This window comes from Panthera onca, chromosome A2 (assembly GCF_046562875.1).
Source record: "Panthera onca isolate mPanOnc1 chromosome A2, mPanOnc1 haplotype 2, whole genome shotgun sequence".
Classification (NCBI taxonomy): Eukaryota; Metazoa; Chordata; class Mammalia; order Carnivora; family Felidae; genus Panthera; species Panthera onca.
The window spans coordinates 125,295,472-125,307,403 of NC_138340.1; the positions used below are offsets into that span (position 1 = coordinate 125,295,472).

General features: G+C 45.9%; 1 long non-coding RNA gene across 1 annotated transcript; it reads right to left on the bottom strand.

Annotated features, from left to right (window-relative positions):
- Window positions 1–835: 835 nt before the first annotated feature.
- On the bottom strand, window positions 836–3,695 carry LOC144614839 (uncharacterized). Its single transcript, XR_013553065.2, has 3 exons — window positions 3,291–3,695; window positions 2,663–2,831; window positions 836–1,061 (listed from the first exon to the last, which is right to left on the bottom strand). It is a non-coding gene; the product is annotated as an uncharacterized LOC144614839 (long non-coding RNA).
- Between the last annotated feature and the right edge of the window lie 8,237 nt (window positions 3,696–11,932).

The window sequence follows — 11,932 nt, forward strand, 5'->3', positions numbered from 1 at the left end:
ACCAACACTCCTCAAAACTGTCAAGGTCATTGAAAACAAGGAAAGCCTGAGAAACTATTACAGCCAAGAGGAGCCTAAACAGACATGACTACTTAGTTTCCTAGGGATGCTGAAACATCCCCAAAATGGGTGGCTTAAAACAACAAAAGTTTATTTTCTCACAGTTCTGGAGGCTGGAGGTCTGAAATCAAGCTTGGCAAAGCTGTGCTCACTCTGAAGCCTCCAAGAAAGAATCCTTCCTTACTTCTTCCAGCTTCTGGTAGCCCCAGGCATTCCTTGCCTTGGGGACACATCACTCCAATCTCTGCCTCCACTGTCACATAACCATCTTCTCCCCATGTGTCTTCTCCCCTTGTTATAAGGGCACCAGTCATATTGGATTAGAGACTACCCTACTCCAGTGTGACCTCTTCTTAATTACATCTGCACCAACCTCATTCCCAAATAAGGTCACATTCACAGGTACTAGGGATCAAGACTTCAATGTATCTTTTTGAGGGATGTAATTCAACCCATAACAATCCCCACACCAATTGTTATCTCCATTTTACCAATGAGAAGCCCGGACTTGGTAGAGGAAAAGCAATTTTCTCAAGAGCACATGACTAACAGAGTGTCAGAGTCAGGTTTCTAACTTAAGTCTGCTGGTTCTCAAGCATGGGTTTCTCCATTACATCATATAGTCTTTTTCACCCGAGACATCCCTTCCTGCCTCTGCCCTCATGGTTCATCCTCTTTAAGTTACAGATGAGCAAACTGAGATCTAGAAAGGAGTAGGCATTTGCCCAATGTCGTACAGGGAAACAAAACAGGCAATAAATTTTGAGGTTGAGACTTTTAATTAATATATTTCAATTCAAAAATGCCTAGTAAAAATCTGACCAGTCAGCCATGTGCAGAGAGAGAGAGAGATTGAGAGAGAGAGAGAGAGGAGCTCTGGAAGTTGATGGGCTCTGGATCAGAAGGTGCCATGTTCACAATAAAAGAGTTGTCCATGGCACTGAGTTTTCAGTTCCTTCTGCAGTTTTCCCTCCCATGCCACTCTTTCTCTAAATAGTGACCTAGAAGAGAAGAGGACAAAGCAAAGAAATTCTTAGAACAGGTCATCTGTCTCCTATAATCTGTCAGAAGTTGGGGCATTGTGGGTCTCATGGTGCCCCCAACAAGAAGCCCAGACTGCAGATGCACAGACACATGCTCTGTCTTCTTTGCCTGTAAAAGTTCTGTGCCTTTTTCTGCAAGAATGTCAGGGCCATCGTTATCGGCACCCACCTCCGTGATTGATTTTACAAAGGCTGAAGCTATGATGAGAGGCTGGAAATGCCACCACAGTCACTTATCTCCCTTCCTTGCCGATGGCCAATAACTGGGCTGGTGTAAGGTGGTGTCATGGGTTGAAAAACGGTCCTACAAATATATCAGATTCTAACCTTTGCAACTTGCGAATATTATAAGGATAAAGGGTCCTTATAGATGTGATTAAGTTAAGGATCTTGGCAGGGGAGGATTATCATGGATTATCAGTGTGTGGGCTCCAAATGCAATCACAAATGCCCTGAGAAGAGAGCACAGCATGAGGTCACAGAGAAGGGGAGAAGACAATGTGACCACGGAGGCAAAGACTGAAGTAGCACAAGTCAGGGAATGCCAGCTGCCACCAGAAGCAGGAAGAGGCGAGGAACAGATTCTCCCCAAATCCTCCAGAGCACAGATAGTCCTACTGACACCTTGATGTTCACCTACTGATACTGACTTTAGACTTCTGGTCTCCAGGATGATGACAGAATAAATGTCTGATGTTTTAAGCTACTAAGCTTTGGGGAATTTGTTATAGCAGCCTCAAGAAAATAATACAGTTGATAGATTTATTCCATTACCAAGTGGGAAGAACTCTTTAAAGCCAATGTAGGTTTCCTGATTTATACTAATCATTGTAGGAGTGAGATGCTATCCCGTGATGCCCATGTGCACACCTCTGCAGAAATGAAGTCCACCCAAGCCCTGGGTTTCCATCTGATTAAGGAAGAAGTTAGAGCTAAAAGAAGCCAATATGCAGTGCAATTATCTCATTTCTCAGATGAGGAAAAGAAGATCCAAGGATGTTATTTAGCTTGTCCAAGATCAGTTAACCAGTTCCTAATGAGTAAAGCTACTTGAGGTCTCTAGACCTAGTGCATAGCACTGTGCTACACACACACACACACATACACACACACACACACACACACACACACACACACAAATTGGGTCACAATGACAAGAACACATTCAATGAAGTAATGACAAAAATAGGAATAAAAGAATCAGGATCTAGGGAAAATATGATTAAAAGATTAAGATTCAAGCAAAAAAATTAACAAAATACACAGACTCCTCAGAGCCAACACCTTATCTATAGTTGAGCTTCAGAATACATGGAAGGAAGGAAGGAAGGAAGGAAGGAAGCAGGGAGGGAGAAAGATAGAGGGAGAGGGAGGGAGAAGGGGGGGAGGGAGAGAGAGAGAGAGAAAGAGAGAGAGAGAGAAATTTGCACAGGAAGCTGAGGCAGATCTTTCCTCAAGGGATTTTTTTTAAGGGGGAGGGAGGGTTGTGTTGAAAAAGGAAAAAGGAGCAAATGAGGAATTGCCAAGGGACACTGCAGCCCACTGAGGTGGGTGCTTACAGTGTCTGCTCACTGGGTGGCCAGGGCCTTCCTCCTGCCCTGGTGAGAGGAACAGGTGCAGGCTGCGACATCACTTGAGAGAGGAGCCTGGAGAGGTTTGAGAACTCAGATGGCCCCTGGCTCTTCTCTGCCCGGTTTCCTGAGGCCACTGCCACTTCCCTGCAGGAAACTAAGAAAAGGATAGGGACAGTGACTGGACCAGGAGGGAACCCCCACAGGGCACCTCGGAATTTAAGTGGGAGATCCCCTCCCAAAGGACAGATGAGCTACCTAAAGGTTAGTTCCAGGCTGACTCCTTTCCCCACCTTCTTTGCTGGATCACTCCCAGCAGTCTTCCAGCATCTTCCAAAGCAAACGCATCCCATACTGGCCATCCATGCTCCTCCAGCCTTGGCCTCACTGCTCTCTTTTCCCAAACCACGTTCACTGCACATGCACATCAAGCCACTGAAACTGTCCTTTCTCCCACAGGATAAACACTTGTCCCTCCAGCTCTAGGGAGGGCTAAAGTACTTTCATTGTCATATGAGACAGGGACCCTCTGCAGAAGGAGGCAATTTCTAGACACCTGGACTGCTCACTCATCCAGCCTGTGTCTAATGAAGCCGGTTGGCTGTTTGTGTATCACCTTTTCTGTGGTCTGTCCTGGCTACCACCACCTTCAGCTCCAACCTGAGCTCGGGCTCCCAGGATCCTGACCTTTCTCCTCTGGTCGGTTCAGCTGTTGTCTCAGGTGCACAGCCTGCCCTTCTGAAAGTGGTCTCCTGGTGCCCTAAGCAGTGACTGCCTCCACTGTCCCAGAGACAGCACTTCCTAAGTGGAAGCCTTGTCAGCAACCCCCAGGGTTCCTCATTCATTTTCAAATCCTTCCGGGCAGGTCTCTCCTTGAGGCATCCCCACTTTTGTGGGACAAATCTCTCTGGTTCCCCAGGTTGTCCCAATGTGAGGAACATTGAACTTCCTTTCTGCACCTGCTCATCATGTCCAATGCTCTGCCCACAGAACAGAAGGAAGCATTGTGACCTCATCCCTGTTCACACCTGCTGCCCTGAAATTCTACCTTCGGCTTCAAGAGATGGTCTACTTCTGCCCTTCTGTTATAACACTAATGTGTTCAGCTTCCTAAAACCTGTAGAGCCATGATGGGAGTTCTGGAGGAAATGTTCCATTGAGGAGAGCCACAAGGAGGAGAAGCAGAACACGGATAAGAGAACCCAAGGTTAGAACCAGGGAACTGGCACGGCCCAACGTTCCAGTGTTTAAGCAAAAGAAGGGAGAGAAGGGGCTGCAAAGTCACTTGGCAGCAGGGGAAGATGAGCACCCTCGGGTGCAGGAGAGAGAATATGGGGAGTGGTTAGTAAAGACCTAAATACACAAGCAGAGCCAGAGTTGCCCTCGGACACGGTACTGGAGCCATCACGCTGATGGAGGCATTGCTGGGCCGGATGGGGCAGGGTTTACTTGTGGTCTCCTCATCTTACCCCACCCGCGGCAGTCCTCCTGTGCTATCCTGGTCCCGGAATCCTGCACCTTACATGGTGAAAGGGAGTCTGCCAACATGATTAAGTGAAGGGTCTTGGGATGGAGAGATTATGCTAAAATATGCAGGGGGCTGAGTGCAATCACGGTGGCCTTGTAAGAGGGAGGCAGGTGGCTCAGAATCAGGAGGAGAAGGAGGAGGAGGAGGTGCGAATAGAGCAAGAAGTTAGGAGTAGAATACAGCCCACTTCTAGACTCTGAAAAGACAGGAAATAGATTCACCCCTAAAGCCTCTAGAATGAACACAGCCCTGCAGACACCTTGCTTTTAGACTTCTGACTTCCAGAACTGTAGAAGAATAGATGTGCGTTGTTTTAAGCTACTGAGTTTATGGTAATTTGTTACAGAGATAATAGGAAAGGAATACACTTTTGTGTAGTGCAGGGAGGGTTGACAGGTGTGCATGGGGAGCTCAGGACTTTTGTCAAAACTTCAGGGGCCAAGATATGCTGCAAATGGCAACATCAGCACCTCCTAAGGTTCCTCTTTCCACCCCTGGGTCATTCACCCACTTAGAAGAATGCTCTATATGTTGCCAACAAGGTTATCTGTAAAGGTGGCAAGGTCAGGTCCACCCAGAGCCCTATGAAATCCTCTTCCCAGTATTGCATTTGTTAGGGCCAGTGAGGCTCAGCTATTCTGCCAGCTGCCAAGCTTATTAACTGAAGCTGTCTTACCCTGTCACTGCAGGGACACTAGGGGCCTGCTCTTATTTCCTGACTCACACCCAGACAGAGCAAAGGGACCAGGGAGAGCAAGTTCAGGCAGACCACGAGGGTGCAAAGAAAGCACTTCTCCAGCCCAGACAGCCCACGGGGCCAACACCAGCAACACCAACATTGTGCCAAGGCCCCTGCCAACCGCGGATGGCATCCCAGATGCTTGCAAATTGAAGGCGAAGAGATGGGAGGCCTCTGGCTGCCCGCAGGCTCCATTTCCCCACTCTGTGTGTCCTATTCCCTTAATAAAAGCAATTTCCAAGCTACTTCCCTGCAGAGCATTAGCATAAACGAGCTCAGGCAGTACCATCCTGATTCTTTCATTTGAAGCACATGCTCATTATAGACTTTCTTTCAAATAAATCATATTGCTGGCTGCAAAGGAGAATATTTCTCTGGGCCCACATGACAAGCCAGCAAGAGACAACAGCACTGTGGTCTCTGTGACATGCCAGGCACTAGGGCCTTACTCTCAAAAGCTGGAAAGGGCCTGGATTACAGCTACATTCCTACTGAGTTCCTAAACTAATACCACTGATCCACAGGTGCATCTTCTACAGGGAACATTATATTGCATGCATCTGCCCTACCTGAAGAGGGCTAGAACGTGAGGCTGTGGGACAGCAGGGGCAGGACAGCCACCGGGCCCTGCAAGGCTGTATAAGGCAGTTGTCCCAGGCAGAGGTGAGTCGGCACCAGAGCACAGAGCCTTCTGATTCCAAAGCCAGTACTTTCTCCACCAGCCATTCTGTACCATTACTGGTAACCCCAGTCCTTGTGCTGGAGGCCCCCAAATTCCAACATGCCTCCTACAAGTAAGTATAAGTCTCCAATAGGCTACTTAAACTCATGTTAACCATTTTTCCTACCTAGTTTTCCAACTTGGTACAAAAGACCAGAAAATGGTCATTGATTGGTCACAGCCCAGGGCACTCAGGCATGCGTGCCCACCCTGCCCCTTGTGGCAGGCACTCCTGGGTAGAGCCTCCAGCTCTGTGTGAGCCCAGCCTGGGACCCTTCTCTTCCACCTTCATTCTGACTATAACTGGGCAAGAAATTTAGGCTGCTGTCTTGAATTTTCTGGGAAGAAACTTCAGTTAGACTGGGAAGTCTAACTCTCTCTTAGACTCTTATATCTGTACTGAGAGTTGTTACATCTGGCACTTAATGAAGGGGCATGCAGATTTCCATTTGGCTATTAATCCTTGTGTGCAAGCCCCTCACCTGATAGCTACACAGGGAGGCAGGTGTGATTGAGCCCAGACTCCCACAGCTCAGGAAATAATGTCATTGGAGGTCCTATGGCAGGCCCTGGTGAAGAAGTAACTGTAACTGAGGGCATCTGGGGTGGCTCAGTCAGTTAAGCGTCCAACTTTGGCTCAAGTCATCTTACAGTTCGTGGGTTCAAGAGCCGCGTCAGGCTCTGTGTTGACAGCTCAGAGCCTGGATGCTGCTTCAGATTCTGTCTCTCTCTCTCTCTCTCTCTCTTTCTCTTTCTCTCTCTCTCTCTCTCTCTCTCTGCCCCTCCCCTGCTTGCACTCTCTATTTCTCAAAAATAAATAAAAAATAAATAAAAATTTAAAAAAATTTTTTAAAAAGAAGTAACTGTAACTGGAAGAGAATTACAGGTCTTGAGCAGTCCACACTTAATTCTCTTCAAATCATATTATGGTATTTGGGAATTATCTAAATGACTTGCAACTTGGCCTTGGTAAGGCCAGTAAATGCATTTGATTTAGGGTTGGGTTGTAGGACAAGGGTCCTCTGTGGTAGGCAGAACAATGGCCCCCAAGGATGTCCACATCTCACTCCCCAAACCTACAAACATGTTAGGTTACATGGTGACAGGGAATTAAAATTGCAGATGGAGCTAAGGCTGATAATTAGATGACCTGAGATTATCCTGGTTTCTCCAGATAGATCCAACATAATCACAGGGTCCTTAAGTGAAAGAGGGAGGCAGAGGAGGGAGAACCAGACCCCTGGCACCTGAGAACCTAGCCTGCCATTGCTGGCTTTGAAGATGAAGGATGGGAGCAACAAGTCAAGAAATGCGAGTGGTTTCTAGAAGCTGGAAAAGGCAAGGAAGTGGATCCTCCCTTAAAATCTCCATAAGGAACTCTGCCCTGCTGACACCTTGATTTTAGCCCAGTGACACCCATTTTGGACTTTGGGCCTCCAGAACTGGGAGACAAAAATTGTGTGTTGGTTGAAGCCATCGTGTTTGTGGATACGTAGAAAACCCTGTCAGAAACTTTTTTTCTCAACCTCAGTACTATTGACACTTGGGACTGGAAAATTCTGTTGTGGGAGCAGTCCTGTGAACTGTAAGATATTTAGTAGGATTCCTAGCCTCTACCCACAAGATGCTAATAGAGACCCTTGCCAAAGTTGTAACAACCAAGAATGTCTCCAGACATTGCCCTGAGTGGGACGGAAGGGGGAAAATCACCCCTGGCCCAGAACAGCTGTTCTGAACCCTCCATGGTTATTCATTCTAATACACACGTTGTCCTCAGACACATTGGATTCTGTTCACTGACCTTTTCTATATGGATGCTTCTGGATGAGGCCTTTGATGCCAGCTGAAAAGTAAGTGCCTAGGGAGATTCCACACAAAGCCGTCATCAGTCTCTGACACCTCAGAATGAGTTTCCATTATTTCAAGCAAGCTGAATTGATGGGGAGAGGAAAAGGGATCTGAATGTGCTATTAAGTAAAGAGGACATAGAACGAACATCCAGATGGATAAAAGACAGACTGCCCACCCCATGCAATACTCTTTATCATTCGAGCTGGACCAGAACATGCACTTGAGTAAGATGTAATTTCTGCTCTTAGGACCTCACTGTCTCATAAGGGAAACTTGTGTGCAGTTTTTTTAAAAACCCTCAATAGAAACCAAAAGGACTATAAACACACTATGGTCATGTATTCTGAATCAGGTATCCATGCCCTGGGCACAAGCTTCAAGAACACATAACAGTAGGACCAAATATTTTAAATCAACACTACCTCAGAATATGGGGCCATGCCACCTGTAAAAGGCATAGGCAAATTGCCACCAGAAGTTTCCAGGGCAGAGACCTAGGTATGGGCAAGAGGGGGAGGGAACCACAACCCATGTAAGAGAAATGTGTGCACAAAGATGAAGGATAGGAAAGCATATGGCACACTATTTGGAATTAACCAGCAATTCCAGATAGATGTAGCTGTTTGAAGATAATTCCAAATATACATTATTAAACTTCAAAAAATAGATAAAACAGAAATGATTTTTATCATTTCTGGGTTAGGTGTCTGGCTCTTGAGTTCAGCTCAGGTCATGATCTCACAGTTCATAGGATTGAGCCCCGCATAAGGCTCAGCGCTGACAATGTGGAGCCTCCTTGGGATTCTCTCTCACTCTCTCTCTGCTCCTCCCCTGCTCATGCTCGCTCTCTCTCAAAATAAATAAATAAACATTAAAATTCTTCAAGGGTAGGCACCAAGGATTTAACCTGGATTCTTCTCTCTCCTAATCACCTATGGTGTAACTTTGAGCAAGGCACTTCTCTGTGCCTCTGTTTCCACATCTATAAAATGGGAATAGTAATGTCTGCCCTCAGGTTCATTGAAGGAGTCGTGTATCTGTGTGATGCTCTTGACAAAGTGCCTGGACCATGCTAAGTGCTCTATAATTGTTCCTATTAATATTATTGGAAGTATTATTGTTAGTGCTCAAATAATGTCACCAAGGCACAGGCACATACTGCCTGGGGCAGACTTGGGGAAGGGGCACAGCCATGGCCTGGCACACCCCAGGGGCAGGCACCTGGTGGGGCACGGAGGAGAGTCAAGCCTCCCTGGCAATCAGCGAAGGGTGACTGTGTTTACAACCTCACCCGTGTGCTCTGGGGCTCAGACTGGAAGGCACTGCATGTATGACACAGGGCCCATCTGCAGAGCTGGGGCCTTCTCAACCTGCAGCCCTGACAGCTGTTAGGGACTGGTGGGGCCTGTCATGGGCCTAGGGTGTAAATGCCTTTGAAAAAAGGGTCTCCCCTCAGCTCCAGCCAGTTTTCACATGAGAATGTTAGCAGATCTTATTTTTATTTATTTTTATTTATTTGTTTCGAGAGAGACAGAGATGGGAGTGAACAGGGGAGGGACAGAGAGAGAGGGAGAGAATCCCAAGCAGGCTCCGTACTGCCAATGCAGAGCCCAAGGCGGGGCTCCGAACTCACTAAACCCTGAGATGGTGACCTGAGCAGAAACCAAGAGTCAGACACTTAGCCAACCGAGCCACCCAGGCACACCCAGCCGATCTTATTTTTAAGGAAAAGGTGGAAATCAGAAATTCTGTGGGGAGATTCCCAGTTTTAAAACACAGTGCCAGATAAATCAGCTCATTGGTCTGTGAGTCAGATTCAGCCTGTGGGCCACCCTTGTGAGACCCCAGGTTAAAGGCTTACGAAATCATCTTTCTTGACATACCCTGTGATATGAGAGCACCACCAGCAAGGAGTCTGGGTAGTTCTCTAGTAAGACTGACGAATCCCGGAGGAAGAAGTTATTTCTGACTTTCCTCTGGAAGAATCTATATATTGATTTAAGTAGCACTACTACCTTAATACCACTTTACTGCCACTTTACTGCTGCAGCTGGCAGCTCGCCAACCTCTTCGAGGCCAGGAGGATGGGAGTCACTCGTTATGTCCTCACCCTCACAGCCGATCCACGACCACGTCCGAGAGAAGGGCTCGGGTCCATATCTAGTAGGTCTGCCACTCCCACTGACATTTAGGCAATGCCATCCTCTTGGTTAAGCCCTGTTGATGCCTCCTCACAGATCCTCACGCCCCCACCTCACCAGGTCATCCTGCACACTCCACTCTGTCCCATTCAAAGCACGCATTGTGTGCGCTTGTTTGACTGCCTGCCTGGAACCACCCAAAGACACTCTATCGCTTGCAAGTAAAACATCTGAGCCCTTGGCATTACATACACATCCAGGCAGTGGCGAATATTTATGTGTGCTTGAGTATGGGGGGCGATGGGAACGGTAACATCAGGCAGGATCGATATTCTGAAGAGCCTTGAACGCCGTGCTGAGTTGCTGGCGGCCTTGTGTAGGTAGGCAGTGGGGAGCTACGGAAGGTTGGAAGCAGAGAAGAACCCTTGTGTGGTCAGCATTTTGTAAACCTCAACACTCTGTTTGCTTCTTTCACGACACTTATCACGGTTTGTAAGTATTTTCCTGACATTTATTTTTTTCCAAGTCTCCCATTAAACTTCAAACTATGAGAGGGGAAAAACCCCATGTGTGCTGTTCACATTTATTTCTCTACTACCCTGTAAGTACCTGGAGCATAGTAGAAATTCAATAAAAGGTTGCTGAATAAATGGGTAAACAAATGATGAATGCAGGAATGAATGAGTAGAATTAGCACAAAATTAGCTGTAGGTCCCATTCAATCCATACCCCACCATTCCTGTTTGTATGTAAGATCCCTCAGAAATATGTCAAGATAAAATGTGTATTGTGGTGAAGCTTTGCAATGCAGGATGAAGCAGCAGTGACTAGACATTAATGATGTGCATTTTTATTCAATAAGGCAAAATGCAGAACAGCCACCAGTAGGTAATTAGAGGAATAAGACCTTCAAGAGTGCTCATACGCCATAATTAATTGAAAAATCTGCTTACTGTTACCGGGAGCATAAATGCCAAGATTTGGTATTCAACTTGGTCTATATGCATGAAAGATCAAGAGAATTAGCAGCAGTGTTTGTTCAGGTATGCCTCCTTTTAATTCATATCAATCAAGTTCTAGAACAATTTGGACATACGCTAAAATGTTATCAAGGAACTTCTTTGGGTAGTGACATTTCCTTGATTCTCCAAATTTTCAGTAATAAGCCTGCATTATTTTAAAAATCAGAAAAACAACAAAACCTTAAGAAAGGATTCCTAGGAAGGAAATCAATTTATTGTGTGTATCAGCTGAGGCCCTATAATTTTTCAAACATTTTGGTCCTTAGACTCATGAATTGTTAGAGTAGGTAGAAATCTTGCAACATCATCTCATAAAGCTCCCTCTTGTTTCACGGGTACATTTTTGACTACACGGTGTCCCTCCCCCTCTAGTGTGATTCTAACAAAACTGTCAGTCATGGGGATGGGGGATGGAGGGGAGTGTGGAGAGACTGAAAAACAAGATCCATGCTAAATAATCAGAGTAATTTAGATCATTTCCCTGGAAGCAGTAATTAATCTGGCAGTGTTCACATGACTCAAGAGCCCATTTAAATTACTTATGCTTGGGAGAGGATCATTCTCTTTGTCTTAGCCCTCATGTCAAGGAAAGACCTCGGTTTGGAATGATTATTCAAACCTTGCGTAACAGATGTGCCTGGCCCAACTCCTTGGACTTTTCAGAAAAAGTGTTAAACTAATTAATAACACTTTTGGCTGAAGGTTTGAATTTACTTTCTGTCACACACACCAGAAAGAATTCTTAATAAATAGCCACCCATGACAAACACTATTTGTTTATTTTAATTTAATTTAATTTTATTGTATTTCATTTTATTTTATTTTATTTAAGAAAGGTAGACTGCCGTATTCAGTGCCTCATTTGAATGTTTCTGGAGTTTTGAAAGCTTGCCTATATTATGTTCTTCTGCAAATGGACATTGAGGGCTTGATTAGAGGTTCTAACAGGGGAGCCTGGCTACTCATATATCCTTGACTGAAGAATGATTTTCCCCTATGGGTGTGGTCGTTCTCTTTGATCAAGCACACAGCTTTGGGAGGTATGCACATGCAGCAGTTAGGAAAGAAGGGGACACCTGTCTAGACAGCCAGAGCAGCCAAATCAATCCTCTCATGAATGGGGCAATGGATGTCCCAGCCAGATCATACTCTTAACCTGTCCCCTTTATTAAGTCTCCAAGCAAGATGACTCCAACACATTCCTGGGTCTCCTATTTCAATGATTTTTTTTTTTTCTAATAGTGAGAGTAAAAAAA